Genomic DNA, 17,552 nt, shown 5'->3' with positions numbered 1-17,552 from the left:
AGCAGGTGGAGGCCATTCAGCCCGACTGGAGCCTCTAACACAGGAACAGGAGGAGACCATTCAGCCCCTCTCGAGCCTGTTACACAGGAACAGGAGGAGGCCATTCACCTCCTGCATTTATTTAGACCATGGAGAATTTGTACCTTAATTCTATCTTACCCAGTTTAGCTAAGTAACCCTTAACACCCCTTACCCATCAAAAGCCATACACTCACTCTCAACTTCAATCTCTTAGATTTATATAGCGCCGTTAACACAGTAAAACTTCCCCAGGGTGATTCACAGGAGCGTAAATCGGACAGAATCTGACCCCGAGCCACACCCATAGATATTTAGCTGACCGAAAGGGAGGGAATTCCAGAGCTCAGGCCCCCCCCCCCCCAGGCAGCTGAAGGCACGGCTGCCAATGGTGGAGCGATGGGAATCAGGGGATGCTCGTGAGGCCGGAATTGGAGAAGATCAGAGATCTCGGAGGGTTGTAGGAGGTTACAGAGATAGGGAGGGGTGTAGGGGCTGGAGGAGGTTACAGAGATAGGGAGGGTTGTAGGGGCTGGAGGAGGTTTGAGAGATAGGGAGGGTCGTAGGGGCTGGAGGAGGTTACAGAAATAGGGAGGGGTGTAGGAGGTTACAGAGATAGGGACGTTTGTAGGGGCTGGAGGAGGTTACAGAGATAGGGAGGGTCGTAGGGGCTGGAGGAGGTTACAGAGATAGGGAGGGGTGTAGGAGGTTACAGAGATAGGGACGTTTGTAGGGGCTGGAGGAGGTTACAAAGATAGGGAGGGTCATAGGGGCTGGAGGAGGTTACAGAGATAGGGAGGGGTGTAGGGGCTGGAGGAGGTTACAGAGATAAGGAGGGGTGTAGGGGCTGGAGGAGGTTACAGAGATAGGGTGGGGTGTAGGGGCTGGAGCAGGTTACAGAGATAGGGAGGAGTGTAGGGGCTGGAGCAGGTTACAGAGATAGGGAGGGGTGTAGGGGCTGGAGGAGGTTACAGAGATAAGGAGGGGTGTAGGGGCTGGAGGAGGTTACAGAGATAGGGAGGGTCATAGGGGCTGGAGGAGGTTACAGAGATAGGGAGGGGTGTAGGGGCTGGAGGAGGTTACAGAGATAAGGAGGGGTGTAGGGGCTGGCGGAGGTTACAGAGATAGGGAGGGGTGTAGGGGCTGGAGGAGCTTACAGAGATAGGAAGGAGTATAGGGGCTGGAGCAGGTTACAGAGATAGGGAGGAGTGTAGGGGCTGGAGCAGGTTACAGAGATAGGGAGGAGTGTAGGGGCTGGAGGAGGTTACAGAGATATGGAGGGTTTTGGGGGCTGGAGGAGGTTACAGAGATAGGGAGGGGTGTAGGGGCTGGAGGAGGTTACAGAGATAGGGAAGGTTTTGGGGGCTGGAGGAGGTTACAGAGATAGGGAGGTGTGTAGGGGCTGGAGGAGGTTACAGAGATAGGGAGGGGTGTAGGGGCTGGAGGAGGTTACAGAGATAGGGAGGGTTGTAGGAGCTGGTGGAGGTTACAGAGATAGGGATGGGTGTAGGGGCTGGAGGAGGTTACAGAGATAGGGAGGGTTGTAGGGGCTGGAGGAGTTTACAGAGATCGGGAGGGGTGTAGGGGCTGGAGGAGGTTACAGAGATAGGGAGGGTTGTAGGGGCTGGAGGAGGTTACAGTGATAGGGAGGGTTGTAGGGGCTGGAGGAGGTTACAGAGATAAGGAGGGTTGTAGGGTCTGGAGGAGGTTACAGAGAAATGGAGGGTAGTAAGAGCTTGAGGACTGTACAGAGACCCCTTTTATAGAGAGTCTCTCCATCAGTGACCAGCATCAGCGATGTTGGGTGGCGAGGGAAAACTGAGGGAGACTCTGGCATTAGGCCTGGGATTGGCGGGTTAATTCTCAGTAGGATAAAGGGTTTGGGAGATGAATATCCACAGAGACGCCAGAGTACATGTGAACACCTAGACTGCGGTTAGACACTGAGAAAAGCACCCTCTACACCGTCCCCATCAAACACTCCCAGGACAGGTACAGCACAGGGTTAGATACAGAGTAAAGCTCCCTCTACACCGTCCCCATCAAACACTCCCAGGACAGGTACAGCACGGGGTTAGATACAGAGTAAAGCTCCCTCTACATTGACCCCATCAAACACTCCCAGGACAGGTACAGCACGGGGTTAGATATAGAGTAAATCTCCCTCTACACCGTCCCCATCAAATACTCCCAGGACAGGTACAGCACGGTGTTAGATACAGAGTAAATCTCCCTCTACACCGTCCCCATCAAACACTCCCAGGACAGGTACAGCACGGGGTTAGATACAGAGTAAATCTCCCTCTACACCGTCCCCATCAAACACTCCCAGGACAGGTACAGCACGGGGTTAGATACAGAGTAAATCTCTGTAGAATGTCTGATGTCACAAGTGTTTAAGTCAGTGGGATAGGGAATGCTCACTGTATAACTCTATTATTGAAGCAGGAATGTCTTATATTCTGTCATGCGATGTGGACATTGCTGGCTAAGCTCAGCATTTAGTCCCAGTCCCTAATTGCCCCTTGAGAAGGTGGAGGTGAGCTGCCTTCTTGAGCTGCTGCAGTCCCCGTGTGGTGTAGCTACACCCACCGCGCTGTTAGGGAGGGAGTTCCAGGATTTTGTCTAGCGTGGTGTAGGTACACCCACCGTGCTGTTAGGGAGGGAGTTCCAGGATTTTGTCCCGTGTGGTGTAGGTACACCCACCGTGCTGTTAGAGAGGGAGTTCCAGGATTTTGTCCCGTGTGGTGTAGGTACACCCACCGTGCTGTTAGGGAGGGAGTTCCAGGATTTTGTCCCGTGTGGTGTAGGTACACCCACCGCGCTGTTAGAGAGGGAGTTCCAGGATTTTGACCCAGCGACATTGAAGGAACGGCTGATATATTCCCAAGTCGGGATGGTGAGGGGCTCGGAGGGGAACTTGCAGGTGGTGGTGTTCCCCATGTGTCTGCTGCCCTTGTCCTGTGTGGTAGAGGTGGTGGGTTTGGTAAAGGTTTCAGTTGTCATGATAATCCAGATGGACAATGAGGACCTGTGCTCGATTACTGAAGAAACCCATGAATTGCATCTAAATCCAACACAACTAGAAGCATCAGTTAGTGTATGTAAACAGAGCTATGTGAATTGATAGACCCAATTAATGAAAGGAATTAGAGACTGGAATCTAATTGAGTGGTTCGGAGAGGTTTATATATAGAGTAACAGATACCCGGGAGTGAGTTACAGACTGGAATCAAATCGAGGGGTTCGGGGGGGTTTATATATAGAATAAGAGATACCCGGGAGTGAGTTACAGACTGGAATCTAATCGAGGGGTTCGGGGTGGTTTATATAAAGAATAACAGATCCCCGGGATGAGTTACAGACTGGAATCTATTCGAGGGTTTCGGGTGGTGTATGTTTGGATTAACAGATACCCGGGAGTGAGTTACAGACTGTAATCTAATCGAGGGTTTGGGGGGTTTATATATAGAATAACAGATACCCCGGAGTGAGTTACAGCCTGGAATCTAATCGAGGGTTTCGGGGGGGTTTATATATAGAATAACAGAAACCCGGGAGTGAGTTACAGACTGGAATCTAATCGAGGGTTTCGGGGGGGTTTATATATAGAATAACAGAAACCCGGGAGTGAGTTAAAAACTGGAATCTAATCGAGGGTTTCGGGGGGGTTTATATATAGAATAACAGAAACCCGGGAGTGAGTTACAAACTGGAATCTAATCGAGGGTTTCGGGGGGGTTTATATATAGAATAACAGAAACCCAGGAGTGAGTTACAGACTGGAATCAAATCGAGGGGTTCGGCGGGGTTTATATATAGAATAACAGAAACCCGGGAGTGAGTTACAAACTGGAATCTAATCGATGGTTTCGGGGGGGTTTATATATAGAATAACAGAAACCCGGGAGTGAGTTACAAACTGGAATCTAATCGAGGGTTTCGGGGGGGTTTATATATAGAATAACAGAAACCCAGGAGTGAGTTACAGACTGGAATCAAATCGAGGGGTTCGGCGGGGTTTATATATAGAATAACAGAAACCCGGGAGTGAGTTACAAACTGGAATCTAATCGAGGGTTTCGGGGGGGTTTATATATAGAATAACAGGTACCCGGGAGTGAGTTACAGACTGGAATCTAATCGAGGGGTTCAGGGTGGTTTATATATAGAATAACAGATACCCGGGAGTGAGTTACAGACTGGAATCTAATCGAGGGGTTCGGGGGGTTTATATATAGAATAACAGATACCCAGGAGTGAGTTACAGACTGGAATCTAATCGAGGGGTTCGGGGGGTTTATATATAGAATAACAGATACCCGGGTGTGAGTTACAAACTGGAATCTAATCGAGGGTTTCGGGGGGGTTTATATATAGAATAACAGATACCCAGGAGTGAGTTACAGACTGGAATCTAATCGAGGGGTTAGGGATGGTTTATATATAGAATAACAGATACCCGGGAGTGAGTTACAGACTGGAATCTAATCGAGGGGTTCAGGGTGGTTTATATATAGAATAACAGATACCCGGGAGTGAGTTACAGACTGGAATCTAATCGAGGGGTTAGGGATGGTTTATATATAGAATAACAGATACCCGGGAGTGAGTTACAGACTGGAATCTAATCGAGGGGTTCAGGGTGGTTTATATATAGAATAACAGATACCCGGGAGTGAGTTACAAACTGGAATCTAATCGAGGGGTTAGGGGAGGTTTATATATAGAATAACAGATACCCGGGAGTGAGTTACAGACTGGAATCTAATCGAGGGGTTCAGGGTGGTTTATATATAGAATAACAGATACCCGGGAGTGAGTTACAGACTGGAATCTAATCGAGGGGTTAGGGGAGGTTTATATATAGAATAACAGATACCCGGGAGTGAGTTACAAACTGGAATCTAATCGAGGGGTTAGGGGAGGTTTATATATAGAATAACAGATACCCGGGAGTGAGTTACAAACTGGAATCTAATCGAGGGGTTCGGGGGGGTTTATATATAGAATAACAGAAACCCGGGAGTGAGTTACAGACTGGAATCTAATCGAGGGGTTAGGGGAGGTTTATATATAGAATAACAGATACCCGTGAGTGAGTTACAGACTGGAATCTAATCGAGGGGTTCGGGGTGGTTTATATATAGAATAACAGATACCCGGGAGTGAGTTACAGACTGGAATCTAATCGAGGGGTTCGGGGTGGTTTATATATAGAATAACAGATACCCGGGAGTGAGTTACAGACTGGAATCTAATCGAGGGGTTAGGGGAGGTTTATATATAGAATAACAGATACCCAGGAGTGAGTTACAGACTGGAATCTAATCGAGGGTTTCGGGGTGGTTTATATATAGAATAACAGATACCCGGGAGTGAGTTACAGACTGGAATCTAATCGAGGGTTTCGGGGTGGTTTATATATAGAATAACAGAAACCCGGGAGTGAGTTACAGACTGGAATCTAATCGAGGGGTTCGGGGTGGTTTATATATAGAATAACAGATACCCGGGAGTGAGTTACAGACTGGAATCTAATCGAGGGTTTCGGGGTGGTTTATATATAGAATAACAGAAACCCGGGAGTGAGTTACAGACTGGAATCTAATCGAGGGGTTCGGGGTGGTTTATATATAGAATAACAGATACCCAGGAGTGAGTTACAGACTGGAATCTAATCGAGGGGTTCGGGGTGGTTTATATATAGAATAACAGATACCCGGGAGTGAGTTACAGACTGGAATCTAATCGAGGGGTTAGGGGAGGTTTATATATAGAATAACAGATACCCAGGAGTGAGTTACAGACTGGAATCTAATCGAGGGTTTCGGGGTGGTTTATATATAGAATAACAGAAACCCGGGAGTGAGTTACAGACTGGAATCTAATCGAGGGGTTAGGGGAGGTTTATATATAGAATAACAGATACCCAGGAGTGAGTTACAGACTGGAATCTAATCGAGGGGTTAGGGGTGGTTTATATATAGAATAACAGAAACCCGGGAGTGAGTTACAGACTGGAATCTAATCGAGGGGTTAGGGGAGGTTTATATATAGAATAACAGATACCCAGGAGTGAGTTACAGACTGGAATCTAATCGAGGGGTTAGGGGTGGTTTATATATAGAATAACAGATACCCAGGAGTGAGTTACAGACTGGAATCTCATCGAGGGGTTAGGGGTGGTTTATATATAGAATAACAGATACCCAGGAGTGAGTTACAGACTGGAATCTAATCGAGGGGTTAGGGGTGGTTTATATATAGAATAACAGAAACCCGGGAGTGAGTTACAGACTGGAATCTAATCGAGGGGTTCGGTGGGGGTTTATATATAGAATAACAGATACCCAGGAGTGAGTTACAGACTGGAATCTAATCGAGGGGTTCGGTGGGGGTTTATATATAGAATAACAGAAACCCGGGAGTGAGTTACAGACTGGAATCTAATCGAGGGGTTCGGTGGGGGTTTATATATAGAATAACAGATACCCAGGAGTGAGTTACAGACTGGAATCTCATCGAGGGGTTCGCTGGGTTTATATATAGAATAACAGATACCCGGGAGTGAGTTACAGACTGGAATCTCATCGAGGGGTTAGGGGTGGTTTATATATAGAATAACAGATACCCAGGAGTGAGTTACAGACTGGAATCTAATCGAGGGGTTCGGGGGGTTTATATATAGAATAACAGATACCCAGGAGTGAGTTACAGACTGGAATCTAATCGAGGGGTTAGGGTGGTTTATATATAGAATAACAGATACCCAGGAGTGAGTTACAGACTGGAATCTAATCGAGGGGTTAGGGGAGGTTTATATATAGAATAACAGATACCCAGGAGTGAGTTACAGACTGGAATCTAATCGAGGGGTTAGGGGTGGTTTATATATAGAATAACAGATACCCAGGAGTGAGTTACAGACTGGAATCTAATCGAGGGGTTAGGGGGGGTTTATATATAGAATAACAGATTCCCGGGAGTGAGTTACAGACTGGAATCTAATCGAGGGGTTAGGGGAGGTTTATATATAGAATAACAGATACCCAGGAGTGAGTTACAGACTGGAATCTAATCGAGGGGTTAGGGGAGGTTTATATATAGAATAACAGATACCCAGGAGTGAGTTACAGACTGGAATCTAATCGAGGGGTTAGGGGAGGTTTATATATAGAATAACAGATACCCAGGAGTGAGTTACAGACTGGAATCTCATCGAGGGGTTCGCTGGGTTTATATATAGAATAACAGATACCCGGGAGTGAGTTACAGACTGGAATCTCATCGAGGGGTTAGGGGTGGTTTATATATAGAATAACAGATACCCAGGAGTGAGTTACAGACTGGAATCTAATCGAGGGGTTCGGGGGGTTTATATATAGAATAACAGATACCCAGGAGTGAGTTACAGACTGGAATCTAATCGAGGGGTTAGGGTGGTTTATATATAGAATAACAGATACCCAGGAGTGAGTTACAGACTGGAATCTAATCGAGGGGTTAGGGGAGGTTTATATATAGAATAACAGATACCCAGGAGTGAGTTACAGACTGGAATCTAATCGAGGGGTTAGGGGTGGTTTATATATAGAATAACAGATACCCAGGAGTGAGTTACAGACTGGAATCTAATCGAGGGGTTCGGGGGGTTTATATATAGAATAACAGATACCCAGGAGTGAGTTACAGACTGGAATCTAATCGAACGGTTCGGGGTGGTTTATATATAGAATAACAGATACCCGTGAGTGAGTTACAGACTGGAATCTAATCGAGGGTTTCGGGGGGGTTTATATATAGAATAACAGATACCCGGGAGTGAGTTACAGACTGGAATCTAATCGAGGGGTTCAGGGTTGATTATATATAGAATAACAGATACCCGGGAGTGAGTTACAGACTGGAATCTAATCGAGGGGTTCAGGGTTGATTATATATAGAATAACAGATACCCGGGAGTGAGTTACAGACTGGAATCTAATCGAGGGGTTCGGTGGGGGTTTATATATAGAATAACAGATACCGGGAGTGAGTTACTGACTGGAATCTAATCGAGGGGTTAGGGGAGGTTTATATATAGAATAACAGATACCCGGGAGTGAGTTACAGACTGGAATCTAATCGAGGGGTTCAGGGTGGTTTATATATAGAATAACAGATACCCGGGAGTGAGTTACAGACTGGAATCTAATCGAGGGGTTCAGGGTGGTTTATATATAGAATAACAGATACCCGGGAGTGAGTTACAGACTGGAATCTAATCGAGGGGTTAGGGATGGTTTATATATAGAATAACAGATACCCGGGAGTGAGTTACAGACTGGAATCTAATCGAGGGGTTCAGGGTGGTTTATATATAGAATAACAGATACCCGGGAGTGAGTTACAAACTGGAATCTAATCGAGGGGTTAGGGGAGGTTTATATATAGAATAACAGATACCCGGGAGTGAGTTACAGACTGGAATCTAATCGAGGGGTTCAGGGTGGTTTATATATAGAATAACAGATACCCGGGAGTGAGTTACAGACTGGAATCTAATCGAGGGGTTAGGGGAGGTTTATATATAGAATAACAGATACCCGGGAGTGAGTTACAAACTGGAATCTAATCGAGGGGTTAGGGGAGGTTTATATATAGAATAACAGATACCCGGGAGTGAGTTACAAACTGGAATCTAATCGAGGGGTTCGGGGGGGTTTATATATAGAATAACAGAAACCCGGGAGTGAGTTACAGACTGGAATCTAATCGAGGGGTTAGGGGAGGTTTATATATAGAATAACAGATACCCGTGAGTGAGTTACAGACTGGAATCTAATCGAGGGGTTCGGGGTGGTTTATATATAGAATAACAGATACCCGGGAGTGAGTTACAGACTGGAATCTAATCGAGGGGTTTCGGGGTGGTTTATATATAGAATAACAGATACCCGGGAGTGAGTTACAGACTGGAATCTAATCGAGGGGTTAGGGGAGGTTTATATATAGAATAACAGATACCCAGGAGTGAGTTACAGACTGGAATCTAATCGAGGGTTTCGGGGTGGTTTATATATAGAATAACAGAAACCCGGGAGTGAGTTACAGACTGGAATCTAATCGAGGGGTTAGGGGAGGTTTATATATAGAATAACAGATACCCAGGAGTGAGTTACAGACTGGAATCTAATCGAGGGTTTTGGGGTGGTTTATATATAGAATAACAGATACCCGGGAGTGAGTTACAGACTGGAATCTAATCGAGGGTTTCGGGGTGGTTTATATATAGAATAACAGAAACCCGGGAGTGAGTTACAGACTGGAATCTAATCGAGGGGTTCGGGGTGGTTTATATATAGAATAACAGATACCCGGGAGTGAGTTACAGACTGGAATCTAATCGAGGGTTTCGGGGTGGTTTATATATAGAATAACAGAAACCCGGGAGTGAGTTACAGACTGGAATCTAATCGAGGGGTTCGGGGTGGTTTATATATAGAATAACAGATACCCAGGAGTGAGTTACAGACTGGAATCTAATCGAGGGGTTCGGGGTGGTTTATATATAGAATAACAGATACCCGGGAGTGAGTTACAGACTGGAATCTAATCGAGGGGTTAGGGGAGGTTTATATATAGAATAACAGATACCCAGGAGTGAGTTACAGACTGGAATCTAATCGAGGGTTTTGGGGTGGTTTATATATAGAATAACAGAAACCCGGGAGTGAGTTACAGACTGGAATCTAATCGAGGGGTTAGGGGAGGTTTATATATAGAATAACAGATACCCAGGAGTGAGTTACAGACTGGAATCTAATCGAGGGGTTAGGGGTGGTTTATATATAGAATAACAGAAACCCGGGAGTGAGTTACAGACTGGAATCTAATCGAGGGGTTAGGGGAGGTTTATATATAGAATAACAGATACCCAGGAGTGAGTTACAGACTGGAATCTAATCGAGGGGTTAGGGGTGGTTTATATATAGAATAACAGATACCCAGGAGTGAGTTACAGACTGGAATCTCATCGAGGGGTTAGGGGTGGTTTATATATAGAATAACAGATACCCAGGAGTGAGTTACAGACTGGAATCTAATCGAGGGGTTAGGGGTGGTTTATATATAGAATAACAGAAACCCGGGAGTGAGTTACAGACTGGAATCTAATCGAGGGGTTCGGTGGGGGTTTATATATAGAATAACAGATACCCAGGAGTGAGTTACAGACTGGAATCTAATCGAGGGGTTCGGTGGGGGTTTATATATAGAATAACAGAAACCCGGGAGTGAGTTACAGACTGGAATCTAATCGAGGGGTTCGGTGGGGGTTTATATATAGAATAACAGATACCCAGGAGTGAGTTACAGACTGGAATCTCATCGAGGGGTTCGCTGGGTTTATATATAGAATAACAGATACCCGGGAGTGAGTTACAGACTGGAATCTCATCGAGGGGTTAGGGGTGGTTTATATATAGAATAACAGATACCCAGGAGTGAGTTACAGACTGGAATCTAATCGAGGGGTTCGGGGGGTTTATATATAGAATAACAGATACCCAGGAGTGAGTTACAGACTGGAATCTAATCGAGGGGTTAGGGTGGTTTATATATAGAATAACAGATACCCAGGAGTGAGTTACAGACTGGAATCTAATCGAGGGGTTAGGGGAGGTTTATATATAGAATAACAGATACCCAGGAGTGAGTTACAGACTGGAATCTAATCGAGGGGTTAGGGGTGGTTTATATATAGAATAACAGATACCCAGGAGTGAGTTACAGACTGGAATCTAATCGAGGGGTTAGGGGGGGTTTATATATAGAATAACAGATTCCCGGGAGTGAGTTACAGACTGGAATCTAATCGAGGGGTTAGGGGAGGTTTATATATAGAATAACAGATACCCAGGAGTGAGTTACAGACTGGAATCTAATCGAGGGGTTAGGGGAGGTTTATATATAGAATAACAGATACCCAGGAGTGAGTTACAGACTGGAATCTAATCGAGGGGTTAGGGGAGGTTTATATATAGAATAACAGATACCCAGGAGTGAGTTACAGACTGGAATCTCATCGAGGGGTTCGCTGGGTTTATATATAGAATAACAGATACCCGGGAGTGAGTTACAGACTGGAATCTCATCGAGGGGTTAGGGGTGGTTTATATATAGAATAACAGATACCCAGGAGTGAGTTACAGACTGGAATCTAATCGAGGGGTTCAGGGGGTTTATATATAGAATAACAGATACCCAGGAGTGAGTTACAGACTGGAATCTAATCGAGGGGTTAGGGTGGTTTATATATAGAATAACAGATACCCAGGAGTGAGTTACAGACTGGAATCTAATCGAGGGGTTAGGGGAGGTTTATATATAGAATAACAGATACCCAGGAGTGAGTTACAGACTGGAATCTAATCGAGGGGTTAGGGGTGGTTTATATATAGAATAACAGATACCCAGGAGTGAGTTACAGACTGGAATCTAATCGAGGGGTTAGGGGAGGTTTATATATAGAATAACATATACCCGTGAGTGAGTTACAGACTGGAATCTAATCGAGGGTTTCGGGGGGGTTTATATATAGAATAACAGATACCCGGGAGTGAGTTACAGACTGGAATCTAATCGAGGGGTTCAGGGTTGATTATATATAGAATAACAGATACCCGGGAGTGAGTTACAGACTGGAATCTAATCGAGGGGTTCAGGGTTGATTATATATAGAATAACAGATACCCGGGAGTGAGTTACAGACTGGAATCTAATCGAGGGGTTCGGTGGGGGTTTATATATAGAATAACAGATACCGGGAGTGAGTTACAGACTGGAATCTAATCGAGGGTTTCGGGGGGGTTTATATATAGAATAACAGATACCCGGGAGTGAGTTACAGACTGGAATCTAATCGAGGGGTTCAGGGTTGATTATATATAGAATAACAGATACCCGGGAGTGAGTTACAGACTGGAATCTAATCGAGGGGTTCAGGGTTGATTATATATAGAATAACAGATACCCGGGAGTGAGTTACAGACTGGAATCTAATCGAGGGGTTCGGTGGGGGTTTATATATAGAATAACAGATACCGGGAGTGAGTTACAGACTGGAATCTAATCGAGGGTTTCGGGGGGGTTTATATATAGAATAACAGATACCCGGGAGTGAGTTACAGACTGGAATCTAATCGAGGGGTTCAGGGTTGATTATATATAGAATAACAGATACCCGGGAGTGAGTTACAGACTGGAATCTAATCGAGGGGTTCAGGGTTGATTATATATAGAATAACAGATACCCGGGAGTGAGTTACAGACTGGAATCTAATCGAGGGTTTCGGGGGGGTTTATATATAGAATAACAGATACCCGGGAGTGAGTTACAGACTGGAATCTAATCGAGGGGTTCAGGGTTGATTATATATAGAATAACAGATACCCGGGAGTGAGTTACAGACTGGAATCTAATCGAGGGTTTCGGGGGGGTTTATATATAGAATAACAGATACCCAGGAGTGAGTTACAGACTGGAATCTAATCGAGGGGTTCAGGGTTGATTATATATAGAATAACAGATACCCGGGAGTGAGTTACAGACTGGAATCTAATCGAGGGTTTCGGGGGGGTTTATATATAGAATAACAGATACCCGGGAGTGAGTTACAGACTGGAATCTAATCGAGGGGTTCGGTGGGAGTTTATATATAGAATAACAGATTCCCGGGAGTGAGTTACAGACTGGAATCTAATCGAGGGGTTAGGGGTGGTTTATATATAGAATAACAGATACCGGGAGTGAGTTACAGACTGGAATCTAATCGAGGGGTTCAGGGTTGATTATATATAGAATAACAGATACCCGGGAGTGAGTTACAGACTGGAATCTAATCGAGGGGTTCAGGGTTGATTATATATAGAATAACAGAAACCCGGGAGTGAGTTACAGACTGGAATCTAATCGAGGGGTTCAGGGTTGATTATATATAGAATAACAGATACCCGGGAGTGAGTTACAGACTGGAATCTAATCGAGGGGTTCAGGGTTGATTATATATAGAATAACAGAAACCCGGGAGTGAGTTACAGACTGGAATCTAATCGAGGGGTTCGGGGGGGTTTATATATAGAATAACAGAAACCCGGGAGTGAGTTACAGACTGGAATCTAATCGAGGGGTTCGGGGGGGTTTATATATAGAATAACAGAAACCCGGGAGTGAGTTACAGACTGGAATCTAATCGAGGGGTTCAGGGTTGATTATATATAGAATAACAGATACCCGGGAGTGAGTTACAGACTGGAATCTAATCGAGGGGTTCAGGGTTGATTATATATAGAATAACAGAAACCCGGGAGTGAGTTACATACTGGAATCTAATCGAGGGGTTCGGGGGGGTTTATATATAGAATAACAGAAACCCGGGAGTGAGTTACAGACTGGAATCTAATCGAGGGGTTCGGGGGGGTTTATATATAGAATAACAGATACCCGGGAGTGAGTTACAGACTGGAATCTAATCGAGGGGTTCAGGGTTGATTATATATAGAATAACAGAAACCCAGGAGTGAGTTACAGACTGGAATCTAATCGAGGGGTTCGGTGGGGGTTTATATATAGAATAACAGATACCCGGGAGTGAGTTACAGACTGGAATCTAATCGAGGGGTTCGGTGGGGGTTTATATATAGAATAACAGAAACCCGGGAGTGAGTTACAGACTGGAATCTAATCGAGGGGTTCAGGGTTGATTATATATAGAATAACAGATACCCGGGAGTGAGTTACAGACTGGAATCTAATCGAGGGGTTCAGGGTTGATTATATATAGAATAACAGAAACCCGGGAGTGAGTTACATACTGGAATCTAATCGAGGGGTTCGGGGGGGTTTATATATAGAATAACAGAAACCCGGGAGTGAGTTACAGACTGGAATCTAATCGAGGGGTTCGGGGGGGTTTATATATAGAATAACAGATACCCGGGAGTGAGTTACAGACTGGAATCTAATCGAGGGGTTCAGGGTTGATTATATATAGAATAACAGAAACCCAGGAGTGAGTTACAGACTGGAATCTAATCGAGGGGTTCGGTGGGGGTTTATATATAGAATAACAGACACCCGGGAGTGAGTTACAGACTCGAATCTAATCGAGGGGTTCAGGGGGGGTTATATATAGAATAACAGATACCCGGGAGTGAGTTACAGACTCGAATCTAATCGAGGGGTTCGGTGGGGTTTATATATAGAATAACAGATACCGGGAGTGAGTTACAGACTGGAATCTAATCGAAGGATTGGGGTGGTTTACATACAGAATAACAGATACCCGGGAGTGAGTTACAGACTGGAATCTAATCGAGGGGTTAGGGGTGGTTTATATATAGAATAACAGAAACCCAGGAGTGAGTTACAGACTGGAATCTAATCGAGGGGTTCGGTGGGGTTTATATATAGAATAACAGAAACCCAGGAGTGAGTTACAGACTGGAATCTAATCGAGGGGTTAGGGGTGGTTTATATATAGAATAACAGATACCGGGAGTGAGTTACAGACTGGAATCTAATCGAGGGGTTCGGGGGGTTTATATATAGAATAACAGAAACCCAGGAGTGAGTTACAGACTGGAATCTAATCGAGGGGTTCGGTGGGGTTTATATATAGAATAACAGAAACCCAGGAGTGAGTTACTGACTGGAATCTAATCTATTCCAGCTCTCTCTCTGTTTCTCTGTGCCTGTCTGTCTCTCTCTCCCCTCTCCCCCTCTCTCCCCCTCCCCCTCTCTCCCCCTCCCCCCTCCCCCTCTCCCCCCCTCCCCCTCCCCCTCTCTCCCCCTCCCCCTCTTTCTCCCCCTCCCCCTCTCTCCCCCTCCCCCTCTCTCCCCCTCCCCCTCTCTCCCCCTCTCTCCCCCCTCCCCCACTCTCCCCATCGCCCCCCTGTCTCCCCTTCTCTCCCCCTCTCTCCCCCTCCCCCCTCCCCCTCTTTCTCCCCCTCCCCCTCTCTCCCCCTCTCTCCCCCTCTCTCCCCCTCTCTCCCCCTCCCCCTCTCTCCCCCCTCCCCCACTCTCCCCATCGCCCCCCTGTCTCCCCTTCTCTCCCTTTCATGTGCCCCCTCCCCCCTCTCGAGCCCCCCCTCGCCCGTTCCCCTATTCTACATGCCAGTCATCCTTTTGCAGTCCTGCCTGTCTCTGAATTTGAGCTCTGGGTCAAGCGGAAAGGCCCCCGGCCTTTATTTCCCCCCGTCCCCCTGGCTGAATCCTGGGTCCCAGCCCAGCCGGGTAGCTCTGTCCCCTGGTCCCGGCTCAGCCCCCCTCCCCAGTGAAATGGGGCGCCTCGCTCAGTGTGTGTGAATGTTGCTCATGCGGGAGAGGTTGACGAGAACGGCTCCAGGGACGAGGGGACTTCAGTCCCGTGGACGGATCGGAGAAGTTGGGACTGTTCTCCTCGGGAGAAGAGAAGGTCGAGAGGAGGTTTGATGGAGGGTGTTCAAAATCACGACTGGTGTATAACGGGCTGGAGAGAGGCTGAATGGGGCCTCCTCCTGTCCCTGTGTAACAGGCTCGAGAGGGGCTGAATGGGCTCCTCCTGTTCCTGTGTAACAGGCTCGAGAAGGGGATGAATGGGGCCTCCTCCTGTCCCTGTGTAACAGGCTCGAGAGGGGGGCTGAATGGGCTCCTCCTGTTCCTGTGTAACAGGCTCGAGAGGGGGGCTGATTGGGGCCTCCTCCTGTTCCTGTGTAACAGGCTCGAGAGGGGCTGAATGGGCTCCTCCTGTTCCTGTGTAACAGGCTCGAGAGGGGCTGAATGGGGCCTCCTCCTGTCCCTGTGTAACAGGCTCGAGAGGGGGGCTGAATGGGCCTCCTCCTGTCCCTGTGTAACAGGCTCGAGAGGGGGGCTGAATGGGCCTCCTCCTGTCCCTGTGTAACAGGCTCGAGAAGGGGCTGAATGGGGCCTCCTCCTGTCCCTGTGTAACAGGCTCGAGAAGGGGCTGAATGGGCTCCTCCTGTTCCTGTGTAACAGGCTGGAGAGGGGCTGAATGGCCTCCTCCTGTTCCTGTGTAACAGGCTGGAGAGGGGCTGAATGGCCTCCTCCTGTTCCTGTGTAACAGGCTGGAGAGGGGCTGAATGGCCTCCTCCTGTCCCTGTGTAACAGGCTGGAGAGGGGGGCTGAATGGCCTCCTCCTGTTCCTGTGTAACAGGCTCGAGAGGGGCTGAATGGCCTCCTCCTGTTCCTGTGTAACAGGCTCGAGAAGGGGCCGAATGGCCTCCTACTGTTCCTGTGTAACAGGCTCGAGAGAGGGGGCTGAATGGCCTCCTCCTGTTCCTGTGTAACAGGCTCGAGAAGGGGCTGAATGGGCCTCCTCCTGTTCCTGTGTAACAGGCTGGAGAGGGGCTGAATGGCCTCCTCCTGTTCCTGTGTAACAGGCTCGAGAGGGGCTGAATGGCCTCCTCCTGTTCCTGTGTAACAGGCTCGAGAGGGGCTGAATGGCCTCCTCCTGTTCCTGTGTAACAGGCTCGAGAGGGGGGGCTGATACAATTTGGATCAGAGAGGTTATAACAATCGGGAAATGTCGAACCGGCCGGGGCTCTTTACTCTGGGAAAGAGGAGGCTGAGGGGGTGACCTGATCGAGCTCTTTAAAATGATGGAGGGGGTTTCGATAGGGTCGGCGTAGAGAAGATGTTTCCACTTGTGGGGGATGGGCGGAGACCAGAACTAGGGTGGGGGGTTGGGGCCATCAATATAAGACAGACCCTAATAAATCCGATCGGGGGGGAGGGAATTCAGGAGAAAGGTCTTTACCCAGAGAGCGGGGAGAAGGTGGAACTCGCTCCCACAGGGAGGGGGGGTGGAGGTGAATCGTGTCGATGTGTTTAAGGAGCTGGATAAACACACGAGGGGAGAGAGGGATAGAAGGATACGGGGGATGGGGGGGGGAGATGGAGTGGGGGGGGTGGGAGGAGTCTGGGTGTGGGGGGCAGGAACACTGGCACGGAGCAGAGGGGCCGAATGGCCTGTTCCTGGAGCTTCCAGTTAGATTTGGAGCCAAGATTTCAGCCGGAGAAGAAATGATTGACAGTGCGATTTAATTTCACCAGGACTGTGGAGTGCCCGGGTTAGCATTTTCTCTGTGGGCCCGAAGACCCACACGCCCACAGACAACACCCCCCCCCCCCCCCCCCCCCCCCGCCCCGCTATGAGTTTTGCTCCCAGTTGACAAACAGACCCCGGACAGTCGGAACCGCGCTGGTACAACAAGCCGAGCATTCGGACCTGGGGTTGTTCCCCTTTGCTGCACTACCCGGCCGCTCCACCGTGGGGCGGCGTCGCCCCACGGACAGCAGCTGCCATTCGTGTGTCAGCCAGTATTTATTCAGCGGCCACCTGCTTTGAGAGTGACAATTCCACCGCCTGACAAATAGTCCCCTTCGCGAGGGCAGAGGGGAGGGTGCCTCGCTGACACTTGTTTTCCAAAGGCCGAATCTACACACGAAGAGCACATCGGCAAAGTACCTGCACACTGATCGGTGTCATTCA

General features: G+C 47.5%; 1 protein-coding gene across 2 annotated transcripts in view; it reads left to right on the top strand.

Moving 5' to 3' along the window:
• Window positions 1-17,552, top strand: part of LOC121272828 (prickle planar cell polarity protein 3-like) — a 393,901-nt gene that overhangs the window by 239,188 nt on the left and 137,161 nt on the right. The window lies entirely within an intron of this gene.

Source organism: Carcharodon carcharias, chromosome 35, assembly GCF_017639515.1.
Source record: "Carcharodon carcharias isolate sCarCar2 chromosome 35, sCarCar2.pri, whole genome shotgun sequence".
Lineage (NCBI taxonomy): Eukaryota > Metazoa > Chordata > Chondrichthyes > Lamniformes > Lamnidae > Carcharodon > Carcharodon carcharias.
The sequence above is the reverse complement of the archived record's forward strand: the minus strand, read 5'-3'. Positions and strand labels throughout refer to the sequence as shown.